This window comes from Rousettus aegyptiacus, unplaced genomic scaffold, assembly GCF_014176215.1.
Source record: "Rousettus aegyptiacus isolate mRouAeg1 unplaced genomic scaffold, mRouAeg1.p scaffold_m13_p_12, whole genome shotgun sequence".
Taxonomy (NCBI): domain Eukaryota; kingdom Metazoa; phylum Chordata; class Mammalia; order Chiroptera; family Pteropodidae; genus Rousettus; species Rousettus aegyptiacus.
In genome coordinates, this window is record NW_023416287.1 from 85,835,151 (window position 1) to 85,860,420 (window position 25,270).

Sequence of the window (25,270 nt, forward strand, 5' to 3'; positions counted from 1 at the left end):
AGAGGCTCTAGGTTATGACATGGCCTAGATCTTAGACTGCCCATTTTAGGAGAGAAGGAATAGCCTAGTTAATACGGTAAGCCTTTGGGTAAGAAATTGTTCCCAAGGAAATTAAATTAAAAAACAAAACTATGGAAAAACACATATCCGAGCTGATCTTTTAGTACTTTTACCAGGTTTGAGAAGTCTTCTCTGAGTAACCATGGACCATATTGGTCAAGCCCTCACCTTCTCATAAGCTATTTATTCACAAAACATTGTTGAGCGTTTTCTCGGGACCAGGCACTGTGGTTACCAAGGGGAATGAAACAAAAGCACCAGGCTCAGGGAGCATGTGATGGATGCACGGACAAGTTAATAAGTAACGAGACAGAATTCTGGTCGAGGGGGCACAGTGAGTACATGTGAACCACCCCCCCCCCACTTCTAATGCAAACATATTTTCAAGGTCAAAGGTTGGTTCCTTCTGAGGAACCATCGACAAATGGTTCCGATCAGCTTTTTTAGGAACCTTTGATACTAGATAACCAATGATCCTCGGACACACAAGGAGAACCCCTACCATGGAGAAGCCCCAAGCAAAGAACTGCGAAAAAGACATGGAGGAAATGGAACTAATCACGGAAGAAAGGAAAATTTTAAATAACTCAAAATACTATCCTTAGTAGCAAAAAACTTTACAGCTTTAAAATAAATAAAGTGCTCTGAAGTGATAACCATGAGGGATTAAGAGTAAGCTCTTGGCAATTTAGAACCTACACAACAGCCAAAATAAAAATATTTAACCTGGGCTTCTCCACATCGGATGCGGGAGGCGAGGGGGCAATGCCTTCTAAGAAAAATCAGTTTAATCTAGAACTTGACTCTCCGCTAAATTCACTCAAACACGAGGCAAAATGGCTTTCAGACACACTAGGACTGAGAATCTCTGCCTTCCATTCATTCTGTCAGGAAAAGCGAATGGAGTTTACGCTCTGGAAAGATGAAGGAGTAAACCGAGAAAATTGAACTGGGATCCTGGAAAAAGTGGGTGTACCCCAGGAAAAGGGTGAAAAGGAGTTTCAGAGAGACAAGAGCAGCAGGGCGACCTGGAGCAGGAGGTCAAAGGGTTGGGGAGAGAATACTCTGGAATAAAGGGGACTCCGAGGTGGCAGGTCACTAGGGCAAGATAAAAGGTAAGCCCGATGGCAGAACCGATGGAGCATTTGAAACAAGTCATATTCACATGGTCATGCTAATATGATTTAATTAAAAAAAAGTGATCCATCATAATAGATGATAGATACCATCTGAAACAGATACATCAATAACCAGCCCTGTAAGCGCATCACACAGTGATGTGAGGCAGGTTGCTGGAAGCACCTGCTCAAAGGGTTCAGAGTGCTCGCCCCCGGGCGTTAGAGCTGGAGCGTGGGGAGAGGGGCAAGGATGGGTCAAGGACCGCTGCGATTTATTGCCGGCCTCTGGGCACGATTTAATTCTTAACTCTCTCTCTGTATGACTTTGATAACACTGAAAACAGAAGGAAAACAACCACAGCTGGCATGTGCTGCAGGGTGGAGAGTGGAGAGGAAGAGGCTGAGTCTCGAGTGGTGGGTCAGAAGGAAGATCCTCCTGGGAGAGGCCGGTCACCCTTCCGCAGGGCCAGAGTTGAACTTGCCAGTTCCGGTCGCCCGTTCATCTGCCAGCCGCAGACGGTTGTAAGTCCCGGGGCTGTGGCAGTGAATAAGGGCACCTGGGGGGTGCGTGCCATCTTCCTAGCCACCTGTGTTCTCTCCTGTCCCATGGCGCGCTTTAGATAGTGCTGTACCGACATGGCCAAGGAACCCTCATTAAGCCAGTTAATGAATGAGCGACGTCACCCGCAGCCTCCACAGTCATGTGACTAGGCAAGTAGCCATGAGCATAAAGAGCATCTTCTGGATTTAGGGTATAAGGTCGTTTCTCCTCTAATCAAATGGCAACAAGTTTAGGGAAAATTTAGGAATCCAGCCACCCAGACAGCAGGGTCCTCGATCTCCTCTCAGCCCAGGAACTGAATAGCCTTCGTTGTCACTTCATTTCTCGATGTTTGTGTCTCATCCATAAAATGGGACTGACGGTGACACCTCATGGCATCGTTATCGGAACCAGTTGAGACGGTGCCTGGTCAAGCGTGGAGCCCTGTAAATGTCCTCTCTACTCTTTCCGTGGGGCTGTGAGTGGACTTTGCCTGATACTTTTAGCATGGTGGGCACTGAAGACCCTGGAGCTCATGGCATTTCTATAGGAGAAGCAGCCGAGGCCGGAGTGGGGCCGGGTTCCCCAGGCTCACGATGCTGAGTCGGCCACCCAGGCTTCCCGAGGCCAGTGCCCCTTCCTACAAGACAGCCCAGGTGGTCCCTTTTGGGTCAGAGATTTCCATTCAGAATCTTTTGGAAGTCTGTAATATAAAAGTAAAATTCTGTTATTTAAAAGTGAAAGAAGAGCAAATCAAGCATGAAAGAATTCAAGATTTCACATATCAGGAAGGCCTAAGGCCCATATGAGCAAGTTTAGCTCTTGAGTCTGACAGAATCTTGTCTTATTTTAAGCGATGTGTCCGTCCCTTATTTGTTAAGAGCAGAGCCGACGCCCGAACTTAGTGCAGTATGCCTGCCACTCTGGTCTCAGGAGACTGTGCATGGACTTGTGTGCATGATGCCATGCTGTGCTCTGGAAGAACTCAGGAAGAAGTTAAGTTGTAGAAAAGAGATTGCACCTTATAAAGGCTTTGGAAATCTCATTCAAAGCAGTGAGTGAATTTCCGTTAAGAAAAAATATAGCTCTTGTTTATTGAGTGCTTTTAGTGTGCGTCATTATGTTAAAAATCTTATGCACCTGGCTCACTCAGTCCTTTCAACAGCCATTTTTAAAATGAGAAGGCTCAGGCTCAGACAGGTTAAGTGGCATTCTCAAGCCAGAGAGCAACTAAGTCACAAAGGCGAGATTGATTCATTGATTGATTGATGATTGATTTTATGTTTTGTCACATTTAACTATCGTTACATCTCGTCATCCCTGTGTGCATTTCGACAGACCCTCTAGAAACAACCTATACCTTCCCCCTGTCACAACAATATCAAGGCTGTCTTGCTGGTACCTTTGGGGCCCCTCAAATCATCCTCAATCTTCTTTCAGTTAAGGCCTCATTTATCCTCCTCCTTCTCTTGGTTTAGCTATTGCTAAATCCTGTGATTGTGGGTCTCAGTTTTTATTATAAATCTCACTTCCTTAAAGTTGTCTGCTAGTTCCCTTTATAAGACCCACCCAATCAATAATGATATCTACCCTTTATTGAGTGCACGCCATATATCAGTCACTTTAAACCTAAATATTTCTCAACCGTGACGTAAAGTCTGACTACTTCTGCAATTTGATTTTCTGCTGCTCCCTGACTGCGTCCTATATTCTAGCTCAGAAGTTGGCAAGCAAAGGTGAGATTTAAATGAAGGTAACGCGGTTCTCAGGTCTGTGGGTTTGGTCATTAGACCTCGTGGTGCAGAAGAAAGCTTGTTGCTGATGCACATGGCTTTGACCTTGATATAATATAGCCGGAAGAAAGCTAAAGGGTCAAGATAGCGAAGGCTCAAAATATACTAAGGACTGAAAGATGAAAGGGTGGACATGACTTGACTTAAAAAGGTGTTGGTTATATTTGATCTCTGAGTTAAAGTTCAGTGGCATCGTCCATCTTCGAGAGGAAATTCTTTGTTAGAAAGAAAATTTATTGATCAAAGTCTCGGGACGATGATGATGGACAATGTCCTGAGAAACCCTTTCTCCTTTCTCCTTTCTCCATAGAAAACCTGGCCGTGTAAGCTGCCATTATAAAGACAATGTGGGAATAACGTGCAAAATATCCACACATTTAGGGTCCCATCAGGGTTGGTAATGGTGGCCCCAGCCACCACAGGGTCCCTCCAAACCACTGGATGGAAACACGCAATCTAAGTGCCTGCTGAGTTTCAGAAACTTCGAGGTGAGCTTGCTGGAGCCACCCACCCAATGTCTCTGTATTTTATTTTATATTTATATATTTAACTTATAATTTATATATTACATGACATGTAACATGTTCTATATAACTCATATATACTTTGTCTATTCTATTTCTTTATATAGAGAGATATAGAGGGGGCACTTAGAAACCTCCACCATCTGGCTGCAGAGGGTCCAGTTGGGATCGACAGAGACCATGGAACCAGGTAAGCTAATCCTGGGTGTTAAGAAACAAAGACAATCATCTGAGGTCCATGCTGGGTGACATAATAATGCAGATCCTTAATTCAAGTCACAGGAACAAACAAATGACTGCGTGCTCGCCATGAGTGCCGGGCACCGTGCCAGGCAGGGCGAGCAAAGCAGAGATGCTTCGGCTCTGAGTTTCTTGCTGTGGTTGGACAGGGAGACCTTTCCATGACCTCTCTTTCCTACATGTCTTCTTGGACCTGCCGAAACTGGCAAGATTCGCAGCCCTTCGGGTCGCAGGCGGTGGCCGGGGTCGTGGTCTTCAGGTCTCAGGCTGGGATCTACAGAACTCCGATGGTCTGAGGATGTGACGAGGGCCCGTACGTTTTCTACAATAGGTATGTTTAAAATTTCGTGTTTTCCTTTTGTTGCTAACTTGAAACAAATTTTAATGGAAACAAATTCGGGGTCATTGGAAAAACACTTTAAATCTGCTCCAGGAGTGAGGCGCCTGCAATCACAGTCATAATCTTTTTGTCCCTGAGGAGATGTAACCGTCCTAGGCTATTGAGATAGGAATGGTGGGGTCTGACACACACAGGAGGGGCCTCCCCAGGCGAAGCCCAGTGACAGCACCCAGCAAAATCACTGATAACACCACCTGTGCTGTCCTCAGGGCGTTCACGGGAGTCGAACAGAGAAAAGGGGAGGTGGTCGGGGGGGCAGTTCTGCGCCCCCCCGGGAGGGTGGGCATGTCAAAATGAAACTGGAACGAAGCCACTGCCACAGCACTCGGCGCTGTACCCTCCCCTCCCCAGGGAGCAGCCATTTGGCTGTACCAACAGTCGTGTTAACTAAAATTTTAATCTTATTGCTTTGGGGGTTTATTTTCGATTTGTCCATTTTGTTTTCCTAAATCGATGTATGAGGGCTATGAGTATAAAGGGTTAAATAGGGAGTTTTGCGTTTGTAAGTAACATTACTGTAGAAATCATTTAAGCCAGCAATGGGGACCCATACGGTATTTTCCCTTTAAAAGGGGAATGAATGTTGCTCAAGCTTAAAAACACTCAGGTAGCAGGAAACGGGGCGTTTATTTTCAAGTGGCCCCAGAAGGCCTATTGGTTGGTCACTAACAAGAGCAGAGGAGAAGGAGAGAGAAAAACTGAGCAGAGGAGAAGGAGAAAGAAAAACTATTCTGTCTGGTATCAAGAAACCTGAGTCTCCTGGGGCAGCAGATTTCAAAATTGTCTGTTGCAGCTTATATGTTAATGAAAACAAAACAAAATGAGACCTACCCCCTCATACATTGTTTAACTGACATTTACATTTTTCATCCTAAGTCACAATAGTCACAAAAGATGAACTATCCAGTGTGCCGTAAATCCTGGCATTTGAAAAACAAACGGTTACAGAATTCTTTTAAATATACGTAATGAAATCTAAATGCCATAGTCGGAAACCTCCATTATTCATTTTTAAGGGATGGGAACCACCCTTGCCTGACTCTCCGAACACCCGTAGGATTCCTTTTTCTTCCGGAACCTACATTTCCCCTCTGCTTCTCCCACAGAATTTTATCTCAAGGTTCCGTCTGCTTAAAACGGCCGCTGAGCACCCTGCCATGCCTCTGCCACAGACTGAGGCCTATAAATTGAAATTTTAAACTGTTTAAATTTCCAGTGACCATAGGGCACTAAAGCATTCATTTTTATCTCGACTGAGCTATTGCTACCCTTACTCTTAGTTCACAGCTGATCAAAACAACATAAATATATTTCAAATGGTGATATATAATTATTCCATATAAAAGCACAATGTTATTGAAATGGCCTCTCTTGACGAGATGGATTCACCTGCAGCTGAACGTTACCGATGGCTGGACCGAGACAGGGTTCAGCTTCAATTCTCTTTCAAGTTTTCGTTTTTTTTAGATGTAAGTTCTGCAGTCTTTGTTCCCGTAAGTAAATAGCAGGCATTTGTTATAGCGATGATGCTCAGTTCTCTGAACTCCTTCCAAGGGGTGTTCCAAAAAATCACATACTAATCCATCTTCAAAAATGACTTTTATTAAGCTATCAGCTGACAAGCTGACAACTCAATCAGATCCTCCTTTGATTATATCAAAAGGCAAAAAAAAAAAAAAAAAAAAAAGGGAAAATCATCTAATTTACAAAAAGATTTATTATTTGGTTGTTGAAGTCATTTAGTTTCTCATTTTGGGGAAAATAAAACCAAACAGACTCTACTAAAACTAACTAAGTGTTGATTAATTAAACCTATTATTTATTACTTAAGGCATTTTATTTCACCCAATATTGCCAGGAAGATTTAGAAAAATCTAAATACTGTTCATTTTAATGTGCCTTTACCAATAAAATATTTTTGACTAAATGCTTTTACCTTACCAAGAGCTTTAAATCTATTTTATTCAAGACATCAGAACAACTATTTAGCTCATCTAATTTACGAAAAGTGGCTGTCTTATCGATGAATCGACAAAGCGAGGCCTCGTCCAGTCAGTCAGCCAGATTAGACTTAGGCTTTCTGTTGGAAAGGGTCTGCCATCTTTTCTCAGTGCAAGCGAGCGGGATACCATCTCACGTCACAGAGAGGATGCGCGGAGCACCCCCTCCCGCAGGTCCCTCCTGCGTGCTTTCCCTCCTGGCTCCAGAGCTCCGTCAGCGCCTAGGGGAGAGAAGAGAGGGAGGTTTAGCATAGTCCCACCCCTGACTTGGATAGTGACCCCAGCGCTGAAGCGATGCCCCCCCCCCACCCTTAACAGATATATGTGGAGACAGCAGTGTGCGGTGCCTGGTTAAATACGAGCACGTCCAATGCTCTCGGCCTGCACCCTTGTTTTTACATTTGGGGGCACCCATGAGAAGGGAGGGGGAGCCAGGCAGCATGCCTAGGAAGTGTGGGACCTAGAAATGTACTTGTATTAACTCAACTCTGAAACGTCCACGGGTGCAGGGACTAGACTTCCGGGGACAGCAGGAAGAGTTGGTGTAACGGAAGTCCGTCCCCAGACCCCCAGCTTTCCTGGGAGCATTCGCAGTGCTGATCCATCCGACCGAGTTCCACTCGCCACCCAGAAGGTTCTACAGGGCCCTCCATCACCTCACAGAGCTCCTGGATGAGGCCCAGAGGCTCCAGACCCTCCCCAGGCCCTGCCTACCCAGGCCAGGAGCAGTCAGGTCCCCGGAGCCTTGGAAGATGTGACTCAGAACATGTTGCCGGCTGCAAGTGAGGGCCAAAGTGATTGAAATCTGCTTCTGACCCTAGTAGACGACAAGTCTACAGAAATAGTACTGCCAGTTTCGTTCCTCCTAAACCAAGTTCAGAATAATTCTGGCTCAATTTCTAATAAAAAATATGGGGAAAGGCTCTTTGCAAGGCTCAATCGCCTGTGGTTTTGTAACTAGGCATGAAAGCCCCGCCATCTAGAAAAGGGAGCCCCCGTAAAGTAACACTGGGCAGCCTTTGCGCACCCCACCTCCAGGGGTCTTGGAAAGCAGAAGCAGAGAAAGGACCACCACACACACCTCTCTAGAGCGCAGGTTAGGGCAGCTCTCTCAGGACTTTGCTTGAGGCTTACTGTGAAGGCAGTGAGAAGGCCCAGGAATGGCTCCAGGCAACAGCGAAAGAGAGGGTGTCTTGAAGTGGCTTGGAGGATGTGGATGCGGATGCAGACGGCAAGGGGGAATTTGTAGGAGGCAAAAGAAAAAAGAAGAAGGACGTGCTTGTCAAGTTTTCAGTGTGTCAGCTTCTGAAATAGGTGGGGATTACAGCTCCATCCCTTCCCCGTGGGAACATTGAACATCGGGAATATCAACACTTCTCTGCATATTAAGAGGACTATTTATAGTTTCCTGCGACTGTTAGGGAAGGCAATTATGTAAAGTACTACTGTATTATTAGGTATTTGAAAAATACCAGGCTTGCAATCACTGTTTGCAAAGATCTAAAAGCAATTTAGACTTCCACAGATCCGTTCGCCACCAAGTCAGAAAGTTCTGCTTTATTTTCCCGCAAGGCGGGGAGGGGGTGGGGGTCATGTGATGAATTCCTGAGCACGTGTAAGTGTGGGGTTACGTGAGGGGCTGCACACCCCCAGAATGAACCCAGCCAAAGGAATGCGCTCTTCACACCGAGCTAGGCGCTGAAGATTCCCTGAGCGTCCTCAGCAACTTTCTGACTTCCATATCTGTCCCTCTTCAACACCGGCAGCATTTCCGTTGTGTGAGATTGTCATCTTGGGCTTCGAAGCATGTCGATGGGGCTGCCACAGCCCATGAGCCCGGCACAGCGACGTGAGAGACTCTGACGCCTGTGAAGGGCCACCGAGGGCTGGCTTTTTCACTGCTTCACTGGCTTTTGGACGAACTTGTTGTAGCATCTTCTCACTTCTCCTGAGAAGTCATGGGAGGCCCGGAGGACAGTCAGCGAGAGGTCTGGACCAGCGTTCCCGTGGGGTTTCGCTGGCTTTAACACTCAGTGGCTCTGTGCACACCGGGGCCCGGAAACCCAGGGCTCTGGGACCTGACACGTGCTCCCCTCCCTGTACCTCTGTCTCCTTTGGAAAATTTTCAGGGCCCCGAATGATAAGCCTCACCTTGTTTCATGCCGTAACATTATAGTGAGATCTGTTTTGTTTTGTTTTTAAGTCGCTAACCATGTAATTGAAAATTAGGTTTAGTTCTTCCCAAATTAGAATGTGTGTGTGTGTGTGTGTGTGTCTGTGAGAAAAGAAGAAACTAAATTCAAAAGCAAAACAGCAGAGCCGTGAGAAGAGAAAATGGCGCAGGAAAAAGGTAAGGCTGTCTAAAAACCCGTTGGCTTAATAATGAAACTGAAAAACGTGGGTGTGAACGAAGGATCGCGGAGCTTTTAGGAGACCGGTCATCGGAGTGGCAGTCACACCACTGGTGACCAGTGGAGACGAGGCCCCGCTGCTGCAGAAGGAAACGGGAAAGCGGACCATCGAGCGTGGAGCCTGGAGCTCGCCGACGGTGCTGGCTACCCAAGCACGTGACTTGGTTTCATCCTGGACCACCCCAGTCCTCTCTTGGATATTAAGTCCCACTGGCTGGCATTGTTTGTGGAATTCTTGTCTTCGCCCATGAAAGAGGGACAGAATTACAAAGGCCAAAAGTAATTGCATTTTAAACAAATGTAAGCCGTCAGTCTTTAAGTAGGCCTTCTTAGTTTCAGTGCATAATTTTATAAATACTTGACTGTTTCCCCCCCACCCCATCTTCCACCACCCCCCAAATTCTATTTCTTCATTTCAGCAGTTGAAAGTTAAGCCACCAATCAGTTATTATTATTTTTGCAAATCAGAAATATGATTTGAAACATTTATCATTTGGCCACGTTCTAAATCAAACAAAGACGCAATGTTCCTCGGGTGTCTCAGAGGAAGAGTGTTTGATAGTCACAGCTTCCTAACGAACCTGAGGGCCGAGCTTCCTAACGAACCTGAGGGTCGGGCTCCCAGGCTGGCCTTTCTCAAAGTGCCACAGAAAGGCCGGATGACCGCAGGGGGCAAATCCTGCCGCTCCGGTGCCCGCATGAGTGGTGTCTTTCAGGGGGTGTCTCCTCGCCATTCCCGGGCGTGGATCATGCCTCCTCATGCCAGAGGCACAAAACCCAACCTGCCGCCTTCCAAACCTGGAGCCCAGACACTCTTCCTGTGGACATGCAGAGAGAAGGTGACGAGAGCAGAGCATCGGGAGGCTTCCTGACTGCAGATCACGGAGGAGTCTCCCAGTGAGAAGACGCCACCCCCGGAAGAAGTCACCCCGAGGAGCCCACTTAATAGTGAATTATTGCTTTAGTGTGTTCAGAGGTCTGAAGGAATTATGGTAAACTTCCCGATCTACTTTTACGAAGTGATTCACACACAAGGATGTCATCTGTCTTAAACTCTGAAGTCTACACAACAAGCCACTCCCGAGGTAGAGCAAAGCAAGATGATTTTAGTTATGTGGGTGTTTACCCTGTAGCCCACGCTGGAGGAGAAGCACAGGCCCCTTGAATTCACGCTGTCTCTCTGTCTCTGTCTGTCTGTCTGTCTCTCTCTCTCTCTTTGTCCCTCCCTCGCTCCTTCTCTCCCTCCCTCCCTCTGTGTGTGTGTCTCTCTCTCTCTCTCTCTCCCCTCTTTCTCTAATCTCCCCAGCCATGATTGATTTACAAAGGACGGGAAGCTCTCCTGCCCACAAATGACGGAACCGAGCACGTCTGACTTTCGACATGACTCTGCTCAGTGTTTCGCTTTTCCCTGGCTGTCCTTTGGTTCTGCAGCGTGATTTATAATTGAAAAGTGAATCTTGAGTTCAGTGAGGAAGACACTTTATTACCTTGAAAACGGAAATGACAGCTGAAAACAGAGGCCATTTGAATAAGGACTGTCTTCTGTGACTTCTCGTAGTGAGTCTGAGTTCACAAAACTCTTTTCAAATCTAATATTTATTGAGGGCATTTCCCAAGAGAGCATTTGGTAAAGTTGCTGCTGCGAGGAGCTGAAAATATAGTCACTTAAAAGCAGTTTTATTTACACAGCCTGAGAATATTTATGTAACTGCTATCGATTGAATGTTCAGCCCATTTTCTTATCAGCAGTGCATCTCCCCCAAAAGAGAAGGGGCGATAAGAAGCCGTGTGGACCGAAAAAATCCATCAAGTGTGACAGAACTAGGTCTGCACTTGGAAGAAGGTGCTGGAAGGCTGGGAACAGCTGCCCAGACTCTCCTCTATGTAGTCAATCAATATAAACTCCGACCAAATCCTAAGTGATAAGACACGCCCTCAGACTCCTTTAGACATGTTCTCTTCCTGAAAACCGTTTTGCAAGTCTGACATTTCAGCAAGGAAAGGATTCGAGTCATTTCAAAATACATTAAAAAAAAAAAAAAAAAACTCCTTTCTTCCCCACCCCCAATTCTTCCTAATGCAGAGATGAAACTCCCAGAAAGACGGAGGTGGCGACGTAGGGGACCCCATTCTCTGTCCCCCGTAAAGATCGGCAGTTCGCTCCTTTGGGGGAGCTGACGCCCCAGTGGCGCGGCAGGAGCAGCCGCAGCGCAGGGGCAGGAAGGCCGGCGTCCTGCGCCCACAGCGTCCATGCCCAGGCCAGCCCTGCTCTGCGCTGGCCGGCGCTCCCCCCGAAAGGGGGCCGCTCTTCGGGGAGGGGAGAGTGGGGCGGCTGACCAGCCTCCCAGCCTTTTGGGGTTCCACACACATGTTCTGCTTTGGCTTCACCCCACCCAGCAACCAGCAAAGCTGAGACGTCACAGAGGCGGCGAGGAGCAAGGGGGCCAGGGGCTGCCGGGGGCAGCCGTGAAGCTGGACCTGCCGCGCCTCCTGGGGGCCTGCTCTGCAGGGGTCCCCCAGCTTTTGCCACTGAGGAAAGCAGTGGCCAGCACAGCCGTGGAGGGCCCCCTGCAGATGTCACCCGTTTTCATCCCACAGGAATTCTCGTTTACGGATGCCAGACACCCGAAGCCCTCCCGGTCCCCGTCCCGCCCGGCCCCTGCCTGGGCCGCAGCAGCACAGAACGCCAGCCTGCGCCCGACAGCTGACCCTCGCCCCCACTACGATGCTCATGCTTGGGGCCAGCCCTCTGGCGTGCACCGTTCTGACCCTGTCGCCGGCCTCCGCGGCCCTGCACACATGAGAGGGGACACCCTGCAGCTACAGGAGGACAAGCCGACAGCCGGAGCCCTGGAAGCTGCGTGGGGACCCGGATCGGTCCCTTCTCCTGTCACCGGCGGCACCACGGGGCTCGCCAGCAGCAAGCCCCGCTAGCTGTGCACGCGCACACCCCTGGTGCAACGCCCGTCACTGGCCTCCTCTGCCATGTGCCCCATGGCAAGACCCGGCAGCCACAAGTGCACACGCCAAGCGCCAGGGCCCCGCAGCTGCTGCGGGCCCAGCTCTGGCCCCGTCCGCTGTCACCGGGCTGCACGGCAGGACCCGCTTGCAGCTGCCCCCTGCAGCCCGCTGGTCTGGCTGCCCTCGCCCGCCTGCGCTGCTGCGCACATCCCTGCGGCAGCTGTGGGGGTGCACGGCTGCCAGTGTGCCCACAGCTGGCCCGGACCCCCGCTACTCCATGCGTGCCTGAGACCAGCCCCCACCTCTGCACAGACACCCGCAGCTGGCCCCGCGGCCGAGCGCGCACACCACCACCTCTGGCCGCCCCTGCTGCCTGCCCCAGCCCTAGCCGCTGCACCTGGAGGTGCTGAGGACCCCAACTGCTCCCATAACCACTGTGAACGCCCTGCCAGGCCAGCCTTTCCTGCCGACAGCTTGGAGGGGGCTGGGGTCGGCTGCGCCTAGCATACAGCAGGGGCTTCATAGGTACGTTTTTGACATGGTCATCTCAGCTTTCCCAGGGAGGCGGCTCGAGAGCCATGACCTCGCCCCAGCGGTGCTACCGAGAAGGGCCCCTGATGTGGAACCTGCTGTTCCTGGGTCCCCCGAAGGCCCTCGCGTGCTCGCTGACAGTCCAGCTCCTCAGGTGGACGGCTTCTCAGGCAGCCGCATCGTCGCCGGGCACAGAGTTGGAGTTGTCTGCAGCTAGAGCAGACAGGAAAGGACTGGAGGGTGCAGAAGAGCCGTTTCCACCCCAGAAATCACACCGCAGACAAGGGTCAAGTTGGGGTGATCGAAGAGTCGCGACAGGTCCGTCCCAAGCCCAGGCGTAGTGCCAGGTGACTTGCCACGGGCCAGAGATCCTGAGATACGTCAGACTCGGTGCAAGCCCACGGCCTGCTTCGGGCCTGGAGGCTGCCTGCTTATCTGCTGGCAGGGATGGGGTTTGTTGACGTGACTTCCAAAACATGAGCAGCCCAGGTGAGGTGACCAATGACCCTCCCGGGAACAAAACAGAGGCCACATTTGCAGCCCCACCGCCTCCTGTCCTTAGCAATTTGTCTTGGTTTGGAATTCGGCTTAAAAACTCACAGCTTGTGATGCTTGGGTTTTTTTTTTTTTTCAAGGTGTTGTTTTGGTTTTGCTCTTGATAGAAACCATTCCAGATTCTATAAAAGGTAACCAATATTAGTTCACAGGCTTTTTAAACATCCCCTGCACAGCAGTGGGGAAGGCTCGGTGCTCACAGTGGAATTAAAGAATCGCGAAAGCTGCCATTCATGAAGATTGTTCTGAGCGATACATCGGCTTTCATCTCGCACAGAGGCCATTAGAAATGCAGATCTGTTCACTGCGTGGTTCGTTAATTTTATTTTTAAAGATTAAAGTGATTGGAGAGTGATCAGACTCAGCATCAGGGTGTCCTAGTGTTACCTGCTTTCCGATCCGATGCAGTAAGTACCCTCATCTGTGGTAGAGCGTTCTGGCCCAGGATGGTTAACCCGAATCCGATCCTCAGGGAACAATCAGACAGTCCAGGATGTGGGAGATTCAATAAGACAGTTGGTGTGGACATAAAGAAATCTGAGTCGTGTGAAACAGGCGAACATGGCAAAGCAAAAAAAGGCACGGGGACTAGTCTAAGTCGACACTCTTTTTAGGCTGCAAGAGACATGACAGCCAAAGACAATGTCTGATGAAACAATTTTAAAGCTATAAGTGATGTTCTGGAGACTCTTGTGGAAGTTGAACATGAACTGCACGTCAGATACTATTAATGTTAATTTGCTCCGGTGTGATAACGGCGTTGTGGTTGGGTCAGAGGATGTCCTTTCGTGGGGGTTGCTGGCCAGGTACTTCTGGCGAGTGTCATGATGTCTGAAACTTACTTTCAACTGGTTCAGAAAAAGCATCATTCGTGGAATAAGACGCATATGCTGCCCGGAGACGAGGTAAAGCAGGCTGGCTTTCGTACAGGATAGAGTATATTCTAAGGAACTCACCTGGGCTGGGTTCTCACCTTTGTTCCTGGCAGTCAGGATGAAGAATGCTTGGCGGTTTGAGTCATACCTGGAAATGAATTCAGTGCCACAGCTCTAAGGAACCAGCTAAGCAACTTTAGGTGCCAGAAATGAATGCGCCCGCCTTGGAAATGGGAGTTCGCATCGTGCCTTTATGGGCAAATGTGCTGCCCGGTCTTGTTTTCGGCTCCCAGTCTGAACCGAGAGACCGGGAGAAGGCAGGTGACGGCATCGGAGTCAGGACTGACATGGCTGCTGTGACTGTTTCCATTTGAAAACTACGAAGCATCCGCTTACTGTTTTGAGGATGGACTAGGAGCAGGAGGAAGCACATTACTTTCAGAGGTGCCTCTTCATTTTTCTTATGTACCGGGCAAGTTTTGGGCGCTGGACGCAGACAGCTCCCTTTCCTCCCCTCCCTGCAGAGGCCACTGTGGGTCTCGTGATCAGCGTGGAGGAGAAGGGGCTGAATTCATGCCCGGGGCCCAGGGATGCGACCCAGGCAGATGTCGAATTTGAGTGCTGAGTGCGAGGTGGTGCCTTCTGGTTGCCTTGCGGGTGGACGACGTCAGGGATGAATCAGAGCCACTACCAGATCTGAGATTTGAGCAAAAACGACTGGCCGTTAGAGAGCAATCTTGCAAATATTAAGATAAACACTCAGTTTATACCACTAGACGCTCATCAACTCCCCAAGTGGCTACTTAAGCGTTGGCCCAGAAGGGGGCACACACACCATTTCGTTGAAAGTAATTTAGTTGAGTCAATAATTTCTAAAAATAATGATGATAATTTGGTTGAAAATGAATAATCTCTAATCACTGTTTGTTTGTTTTTTCTTTTCTCCCCCAAATATTGGCAAATTGTGTGTGCCGAGGGGGATTTTTTAAACCTCTTCTTTTTCTAAGCAATTTTTTCTATTTTTTTAAGAATTTAGCCAGTTGTTTCCCTCCTTTTCTCACTCTCCTTTATTTGTTATTTATTTTCACTCAGTTATTTTGGCTTCATGTCGGTTTGTCAGGGCCAAGATCGAAGCAACCAAAATGTCTTAACAGTAGGAGTTTACTTGAAAACAACTCAAAAGTCCAACTACCGTGGATTGCCTAAATAAATTATAAAAGGTCTTTTATATTCTGCACAAAGACTTTTAAAATGTGAATTGGTAATTTGTGATATTTGATTTTGCCCATTTCTAAAATTTCGTGAACACATTGGCAGATGAGCTAAGCAGGTTAAAAATAAATGGGGCGGGGTGGGGCAGATTTAATCTGAAAAATTCCAGATAATTTTTTTTCTGTTTTATCATATATGGTTTGCCGTTCTTCTTTATTTTTATGAAGTCAGCAGATATTCACTACATTGGAAGAGGCCCAGGCAAGCAAGGAAGATGATAAATATGGCAGAGTCTCTAGCCACCCAGTGACAACCTCTGTCATCTCGGTATGTTTCCGACCCGATAATTGTCGATGCGTTAGATCAAGCTCTCGCCTGGAATACTCCACCAGAATGGCTTTGGTCAAGGTCAACGACGATTTCCACGTGGGTAAGTTTCTAGCCCTCACTCCGCTCCGCACCCGCCGAGGTCACCCTTACTCTCCATGCGGGGGTCAGAGAACTGGGAAACTGAACATCGGATCAGCCAAGAGCCTCATTTTACCCACTTGCTCCATGGCACCTCCGCTCCGTGGGGTGATTTCAGCTTCTTCTCTTTTCCTTTGGTGCAGGAGCCGTGGGCAAAGCGTCCCGGCAGAGGGGCCCTGTGGACCGTGAGGGTTGCACTGGACAGCCGCAGAGGCATTGGGTAAAGTTCGAGCTGAACCGACAGATCGGGGTGTCTTTTGCCCTGAAACGTGAGTCGATGTCTTGGTGGCAGCAAAAAAGACCATGGGGGCATTGGGGGAGGCGAAGCAGAAATCTGGGTTCCGGTGAACAGCAGGTAGGGAAACTGAAGAAGGTTGACCAAGGAGGGGCCAGATGATCTGGCTCAAAAGAAAGAAGACGTTATTGCTAATTAGTCCTACAGAGGAAATGAACCTAATCCTTGGGTTTTCAAACTTAACTTAGATATTTGCTTTTGTAAAAGATCACGTGAGTAAGCAGAACTAATAAAACAGGGAAGAGCCACGTTCCTCTGCTGGGCGGACCCTGAGGGACCTTGAGTGCGTCCTTGACCCCAGCATATTGTGGGAACTATTGGCTGTGTTGTCTCCTTTTTTAAATGGTGAAATTGAGGCTTAAGATTTAATTTTACTTAAATAAAAGGAGCTATGTGTGTCAGATTAGATCCTCTCTCAGGCATTGTCTAATGAAAACATTCTAGAATTTAGTGGCATCTTGACTCTCCTCCTCCAGAATCCTGTGCTTAACGGGCTGCTCTCTGTGTGACCCACTGGCACGTAAGCTGTCTTATGCACTGAGGAGTCCCTCCTCTTCCCCGAATGACTCTCCCGGTCTCCTCAAAATCAAAAGGTCGACTTTCCTTTCCCTTTGTCCTCTGGTCCTAGGCCTCCTCATTTACTCTCTCCGAACTTCAAATTCTCCTCCATTATCCCCGAGCTTCCCAAGCAGGGAGAGAGAGAGAGAGACCATGTTTTATGATTCCAAACAGTATGGAGCGCAAAAGAAATGATTCCTGTACTAAAGTGGCTTTCAAACAAGACTGTAGGGGAGGAGAAGTTCATGGATAAGGAAGGAAAGAGAGAAAATGTATCACTGATGCGAAGGCAGGCGCGGGAGAGGGACGTTATGAGGCGCTTTGCCGTGTGGAGAGAGTGGCTCGCGTCGGCCGTCACTGTGGCCGCCGCTCACCCACGCAGCCAGGGTGGCAGCAGGGAAGGTGCGAACACCTTCTCGGCAGCCCCGGCCCTGCCTTCCGTCCTCCTCGAGGGCTCTGTGCTGAAGTGAGGAGCAGAAGTAGAAGCCGTGAGGAAAAGGGGAGAGCTATCTCTAGTGTGGGAAGGGCAGAGGTTGCTGGTTGCCCAAGGCGTGAAATATTAGTCAAGACTCTTCATTGCCACGTTAGGCCCCAAATGCAACAGGGCGACGACGGTTAAAGAGAGCTTCGAGGCTGGCCGAATTCTGTCTCCCAGACGGACTCAGTCCCTCTGATCTCTCTCTCGGCTGCTCCCTGAGCCGGCTTCTTCCTTAGCCAGATTCCCGGAACGTGGGACAGTCCTGCTAAGTACGGAGTCTACAGCGGACCCAGGTGAAGCCTTGCAGACAGAACTGGCCAGAGAGGAAGCGCCGTCATTGTGTTTCATTGCTTCTATTGGCTTAGAACTTGGGTCAGGAGCTTAGTCAATCGCTTCTTAACCCCACATATTCTGGAGGTGGGGGGGGGATGGTTTCCCAAAAAAGAAATTCAAGTGCTATATGGATCAGGCAAAAATATCATATAGCCACATCCGTACTCAAGGACTTCCACACCTCCACGGGGCAGGCCGCAGGGGACAGCCTGCGTGGGCTTAGGCTGCTCCGTGTCTCCACTTAGGACCTCGCCAAAAACGTCTGACTGACCTCGTACCCCGACCGGTTCTCTGCAGGTCAAGTACGAGTGTTAACATAAAGCGATGTTGCAGTCGTGGAAGATGTGGGATTTTTGATAGGATAATCTCACTCATCTAAACTGCTGGCTGACAGGTGTTTCTTATTAAAATATGACAGCTTTATTGTTGCTCTTCTTTAACTAATTTTCTCCTCAGCTTTTAGAGATACTTTTTTTTTCACAGAGCATTTTCCTGGTTTTAGGGCATTTTCATGAATGTCAGTTCCCTGGAGCCTGATAATGTCTCTCCTCTCAGGGGACAGCGAGATACCCAGGGGCAAAAGGAACCTCCCAATGGGTCACACGGTGAGCAAGGACAGAGACTAGGCCCAAGGGCTTTGGCTCTCTAAGCCGTCTCAGGCGAGGGCCGAAGCCCGCTTGGACCTTGGACCTTTGTCAGGGTCTTCTTTTTCTCTTTGATATGACTCGCAGATAATTTCACCATGCTGGATTGTGTTTAGCAGCCAACACTAGCGAGCTGATACCATGTCGTAAAACGCTAACAGCTCTATTTGATAATTTATTGCTGCTTTAACCTCTCTGTTGCTGAGGCAACCAGTATCCCGAAGTCAGACTCAGGTTGTTTCGGTTAAGTTTAAAAATTTATTACCTTGCAATCACTCAGCCCATCACTTTGCTCATATCCCATTCCTGTGAGTCACACTGACCCCAGAAGAGTCACCTCTTAACTCTAAATTAACTAAGACCTGTGGCTCGGGCGCGTGTGGCTCGGGCGCGTGTGAAGAGCCGGGGCAGGTGCATCGTGACTTGCACGCCAGGAGTGGCCAAGAGCCGGGGCAGGTGCATGGTGACTCGCACGCCAGGAGTGGCCTGCTCTCCTTGCTGAGTTCCCCGAATAGAACAGGCTCAGGGACACTCCACGTCGCCCTCCCAGCAAGGCTGCCCGTCACTGAGGTGTCCCAGTCCTCTGCAGCGTGGACAGACCCAGCTCACACTAACAAGGCTGGCCCAGGGTTAAGTCAGTCACCTGTCAGGGCTGCCAGGGCCATGGGTTAGCGAAGCGCAAGGCCAGAAACAAAGCCACCTCGCAAAGCCATCCTCGGAATGGGTCCTGCCTTCATCCTCTTCCTCGCTGCTTGTGGGGACCACGAGGTCCTCCTGCTCTTTCGTCGTCTTGGTTAGCGGTGCCTGCCCTCACGCCACCCGCTAGCTGGACAGCCGTGCTGATCTCTGACTTCCTGCCTCTGTCCCATCCTGGTGCGTCATTTATTCAGCCAGCATTTATTCGCAATCTGCTCTGTCCTCCACGCTGGGGGTATTGAATAGCTCACAGTCCCCCGGAAGAGAAGTGAGCAAGCAAGTTAATTGCAATGCATTTATTAGACCATAAGCTCCAGGGACCATGTTGGTTGTGTACTTAGTCCCTAGTATTTGTTGAGTAAATAAATGAACAATTTTTCGAAAGTTAAAACTAAACCCATGTTCCAAGAGCTATGAAAATCTTCAGGGGGTAGGGACTGATTGAGTCGGCAAGGAAGGGGACGAGGTTGGCTGGGCCAAGCGGAGGACAGGTAAAATTCTGCAAAGAGGTGACATTGAGCCTGCAGGCTTGCCTCCTCCAAAGCCTTCCCTAGCTGCTCCAGTCCTTGGGGACTCTCCTCTCCTGAACTGGGCACTTTAAAGTATCTTGGCACTTCATATTCCTAATGGCGTGGTTTTTTATATGGACACATTGTGCCTCCCTAATTCAACAACCGGGTCTTTGAGAGACTATAGTTTATTTTCTATATGCACAGACCAGATGTTTATAACTATAGTCACTTTTTAATAGGACGTATTCTACTTCGGGAACGCCTTTCTGTACATTTTATTTACTCATAAGATATAAAGAATGCTTCCCTTCAAATGTCAGTTTCTCTGTGACCTGTAATGGTTAATTCATAAACCTTTAATTCTTGCTCAAGTCTGAGACAGGGTCAGAAAGACATCTTAAAGTGTCAAGTACAACTATCATTTGCGATTCAATCAGAAATACAAATAAAGTATCTTTGGGTAAATCGAAGGAAAACTGTTCTTTGATTTACCCGACACTTTGATTTCAAAAATACATTGATTTGGCCCCACTAAAACACAAATTCAGATAGGTTTAGATACTAGTGAATATATCGTTTTAGCAAGTAATTCGTCATAGAGGTCTCATGCGTCTGTCCATACAGCAATCGACATCACGTAGCTGGCATAGAAACCACTTTGAGACTTTAACTGTGGGAAGGCTTCGTTCTAAGCATTTGCGGGCGTTCACATTCTTTTAAACTATTCTAAAATAATTTGTTTTGGTTTGATTCTGGACCGTAATTAATGAAAGACTCAGATAATTTCAATATGTGATTTCAAAAATTAAAATATGGGATTTAAAAAATTAGAACTTGAAAGAAAAGGTTTGAATTTTAAACCTTAAATCATCGTCATGTAAAAAGTAAAAAAGATTTTTCTGGTTTTTTTTTTTTTCTCCATTTACCTCCGTTTCAGTGAAAGTTGATTATAGCTCAAATGCAACAGTGGCATCCTGTGGCTTGGCCCGTGAATGGCAAGTGTGTCACGACTGTAGCCTTGGGGGGCGTGGGTTCATGGCTACGCCGAGATACGGAATCATTACGAAGGACACTGCACTGCCAGGAGGGGAAAAACAAACGTTAGTTATTTTTAAAAGACTTGAAATCATTATAAATGAATCTTCATGGTCTGTTATCTTTAGTTCAGGAGAATGAAGTACTTGCATAATTTAAAACTGAATTGAAAATAAAGGCATTCGGATTTCCACTTTTGAAAATTACCTGTTTTCATTCCTTCCCTTTTCCTAGTGGGGTACATTCATTCTCTTATTTATTTGTTTATCGATTTTTTTTCTTCATTAAACAAATTCTCTGATTAAAATAAACATATATTTAGCAATTTCTTTGTAGCAGATCCTGCAAATACCTTCTCCAAGCCGTTTTTTTAAACCTCTAACTTCGATTGTGGCCTCTTTTGTTATAAAGATGCTTTCAGTTCTGAGTATGTCCGTTATAGGCAGTTGTAGGCAATAGAATCCACTCTGACCAGTTTAAACAGAAAAGAAACCTATGACAGATGCTAAGGATCCCACACAACATTTGAGAGTGATGGGAAAAGAGGCCTGAGACTCAGTGACCCAACCAGCTCTTTCAGGAAAATGCCTCCAGTCCTGCCTCTGCCCCTCCCTGCTCCAGAGAGGTTCCTGGAGCCAGCGGCCAGCCTGCCGCGTCCCCACTTCCTCCCGAAGCCTGATTGGCCAGCCCGGCTCACGTGCGCACCTTGGCTGGAAAGCAGGTGGAGAAAGGGCTACTTAAAATGCTCCTCGGCAAAGCAAGAGTCCCAGCGTAGGGAACTAGCCCAAGGTAGCCAGGGTGGGCGGAAGGTCTTGGCAGATGCGCAAAAAGCATATCCACCCCAGGTTGTCAAGACGCTCGCCTACGCATCCCGGTAGTTTGATGTTGCGGTTTTCATGTTGAGGTCGGCAATTCTTCCAGAATTTATTTTTGTCGAATGGGCTTAGGAATCTAATGATGTTTTCTCATGTGAAAAGCCAGTGTTCCCATCCCTTCGTGGCTGTCATCAGCTCTCACTTCAGTGTGTATGTGTAGATTTGCATCGGGCTCTCTGTTCTGATCCAGTGCCCAGTTTCTCCGCCCAAATCACTGTCTTTTTTAACTTCTGTAATTGTCTTGAATATTTTTGGTATCTGCAGGGCAGCAACTCTGCCCACCTCATTGTTCATCTTTTCCCAAATGATCCTTATTTTTCGTAATATAAACTTTAACAAATTTTAGAATCAATTTAGAAACTCAAAATATTCTATAGGGATTTCATTTAGAATTTAGTTAAATTTATAATTTAGACAGAAGTGATACTTCTATGTTATTGAGTCTGCTTACCCATTTTCAGATCTTTTATGTCCTTTAATAAAGTTCTATGAGTTTTTCCATTAAATTCTTGAACATTTTATATGATGTGTGTTTCTTAGGTTCTTTACAGTTTTTGTTGCTTTGTGAATCGGCTGATTTTTTTTTTTCAATTTGATTTCCTAAATTGTTGTTGCTGACATATAGGCAAACATACATTGAGTTTTGTATGTTGATCTTGTAATCAGCAACCTTGCTGAATTCTTTATCAGTTCCAACGGATTATCTGTTGATGTCTCTGCATTTTCAATGCCTAGAAATATTTATTCATTTTCTTTCCAAACCTCACACATTCTTTTCGCTTTCTTCCTTTCTTTTTAGTACATTCACAAGGACTTCCTGTGTACTGTTGAATTATGATAGCTGCCCTCCTTGCCTTGCTGTTGCTTTTAATGGGACTACTCCAGAATTCATGATATTATTACCCTAGGTTTTTGGTAAAAATCCTTCATCTGATTAATGATGTTCCCTTCTATTTCTACTTTTTCCTAAAAGCTTTTCTTTTAGATAAGAGTAGGTATGTAATTTATAAGATGTTATTTTCTTTTTCTTTTTTCTTTTCTTTTTTATATTCTTTTATTTCCCCCTGCCCCTTTATTTTATTTTCCTGATTTTCCCACATTCCTGGGATAAACTGTAATTAGTAATGATCATTTAAAAAATATACCGGTTAGATTTAATTTGCTAATATTTACTTAGGACTTGTCATCTACATTTTTAAGCAAGATCATCCTGTAGATACTTTCTCTCGTACCGTCATTGTTTCATTTTAGCGTCAAGCCTATAACAACTTTACAAATTAAGTGGCCTGCTGTTTTTTTCCTTGAAGACGATCTTTTCCTTGAAGGTTTGGTAAAATTCACTGCAAAAATCATCTAAGACTAGTGTCTTTTTTTGGAAGGTGTTTGGGAGGTGGAAACATTTGATTGTCAAATCAATTTTTTGTAGTGCTAAAATTGTTTTATTCAGTTTTTCTATATCTTCTTCAGTCTCAGAAAGTTATAATTTTTTCCTAGAAAAATAGCAATTTCAACTCTATTTCCAAATTTATTGGCATAAAATTGTGCAGATTTGCTTATTATTTTTTCATTTCTATTGCATCTGAAAAACACCATCTTTTTCTGTTCCTAATATACTTCATTCATTTTGATTGCTGAATAATATTCCATTGTATTGATATCCACGATTTATTTATTCAATTACCAGTAGATGGATATTTGGGTGGTTTCCATTTTTGGCTATTATAAACAATGCCGCTATGAACATAAGTGCACAGAGTTTTTGTGGACGTACGTTTTCGTTTTGGGACGGGGTACGTACTGAGGGGCATACCTTCTATTTAACCACAGAAAGGGAGGAAGTTGCTGCCCACCAGCAGCATGCAGGGACAGGCCGAGGACAGTAGCCAGCCGTGCGGGTGGCAGAGGCTGAATAGCGACCCCTCCCTGCTGCCTTTCCCATGCCTCTACCAGCCCCTCAGTTAGTTAGGATTCTTTGCCTGGTCAGATGACCCAAACTTTTAGCCTTGAGGAGTGTGAATCGCTGATGAGTCTGCCTTCGTGGAGCCGATGTAGTACTTTGTGAACCTTGACCCTGGCCAAGGCAGTACAGACACCCCAAGGCGTAAACCCCAGCATCCATGGAGACTGCTCAGCACCCACCCTTCAGCCCATCACTGTGGCCTCCCTTTTTTTTTTTTTTTTTGATTTTCCCTTCATGGCCTCAGGACATTGAAATGCCAGGTAGCAGTTTAGTTCCTGTTCAGGGGAACTGGCAATAGGTCCACTGGGGGAGGATTGACAGAAGCCACAGCCACAGGGATTGTTACCTGTGTGTGTGTGTGACGGTCTTGGACAAAAAAACGGACGTGCAGAGTATAGCTACAGCTCTTTCTAGCATCGCGTGGTCTTCTAACATGTTCGGCCTATGTGTATACCCCAAGGCACTGAAAACAGATGTTCAAATAAATACATGTACACACACGCACACACATGTTCGTAGCTGCACTGTGCACAGTAGTCAAAGGTGAAAACACCCCAAATGTCCACCCATGGGTAAATGGATAAACAAATGTGGTATGTACATACAATGAAACATTATTCGGCCGTAGAAAGGAAGGCGGTATGGATACGTGTTGTCGCAATGCGGATGAACCCCAAAAATATTATGCCGAGTGGGAGAAGCCAGGCACAGGAGATCAGTGGTTGTGTGACCGCAGTGATGTGGACGGGCGCATTCACAGACAGAAGGCTGGTGTGTGGTTGCCAGGCGCTGGGGAGGGGAGGGATTAAGGAGCAGCTGCTAAGTGGGCATGGGCTTTCCTTTTGGGGAAATGAAAATGTTTTGCGAGTGAGAGATGCTTGCACAACACTGCGAATGTACTAAATGCCACTGAATTGTTCATTAAAACGGTTGATTTTATGTTATGTGACTGTCACCTCTGTGAAAACAAACAAATGCACCAGGCCCTCTGGGGTCTTACATTCACTGCGCGTTTGAAAGACAGATTGAATTAGCATTCCTTCTTGATGTTTCCATGTTGTAGAAATCCCTTTGAGAGAGCCGTGTTTTTAGTGAGAAATTAACACATACACAAAAATCTTTTTTTTTTTTTTCTCGTAAGCCTGGAGCCCTGACAGACATCTGTAACGTTGCAGAATCACTTCGTGTAATGAGTGATTTAATGCAAAAGTAACAACCTAAATTTTAGATGCTTACAATCGGTCCATTTGAAGAGATTAAGCCCCGTAGGTGGGAGCAGCCCCCGGGAGAGCACAGGTGCCCTTTCCTTTACGAGAGGCCCTTAAGGACCATAATGCAGACCAATTAGGTAGAGGCGAAGCCAGACAGCCTCAATTTGTCAGAAGCCTCGCTCTGTTTCCTCTCGTGGTTGGGGTCTGATAAAATCCCACACGCGGTTTGGCCCAGCACATTCTTCTCGATGTTTACATCCCAAGGGGAGTTTTAAGGGACATTTAATCCTCGTGTTTCTGGTTCATTTTCCCTTAACTCATCAAAACCAGGTTATGAGAGATTGCTTTGATCTCTAACAGGACTTGTTCACGAGAGACAGGAGACCATTTCTTTCCGAACAGAAAGCCGGGCTCTGCCAGGAACTCGGGGCGTTAACAGTGTGACGTTTGAGCTTCATTCGAGGCACCTGACCTTTGAGACCCAGCTGGGTCCTAAACTTGGCTTGGGGAGGCCTCTCGCCCTCCAGCCTAATAAAGGCCATTCACGAACTGTCAGACCAGCTGTGTAACAAGTGAACTTTTAGTGGCAGTGCCATTTTCTTGGTTCCAGGCCAGAAACGATAGGTATAAAGTTACACCATTAGTGAGACATTTCAGAGAGAAACAGGTATTTGCATAACGAAGGGCTGCCTTCCAAATAAAATGTGCATTGCAGGACCGGCATTTTTAACAAATAAAATGTAAATCGGTCTGTTCACAGCAGCCTTCTCTGGGCGCTTGTGGGTACTGAGCACCCTCGAGGGTGAATTACTATGAGGCTAATGGCAGATTCTCTGTCCTATTGCCCAAGGTATAAGGATGGAGAATAAGTATAGTGTCCAATTATGACAAAAAATCCCTGCTTACATAGACTCGAGCGATCTTCTGGGGAGATAATGCCATAAGAGGCACTAGACCGGGGCCTGAGGTGAAGTGCTTCGGTTT

The 25,270-nt window shown here is 47.1% G+C and overlaps 1 long non-coding RNA gene across 1 annotated transcript; it reads left to right on the forward strand.

Moving 5' to 3' along the window:
* The first annotated feature begins 794 nt into the window (after positions 1-794).
* On the forward strand, positions 795-22,088 carry LOC107503917. The gene is made up of 4 exons (XR_004953496.1): positions 795-1,700; positions 4,144-4,607; positions 15,449-15,651; positions 15,833-22,088. It is a non-coding gene; the product is annotated as an uncharacterized LOC107503917 (long non-coding RNA).
* The last annotated feature ends 3,182 nt before the right edge of the window (positions 22,089-25,270 follow it).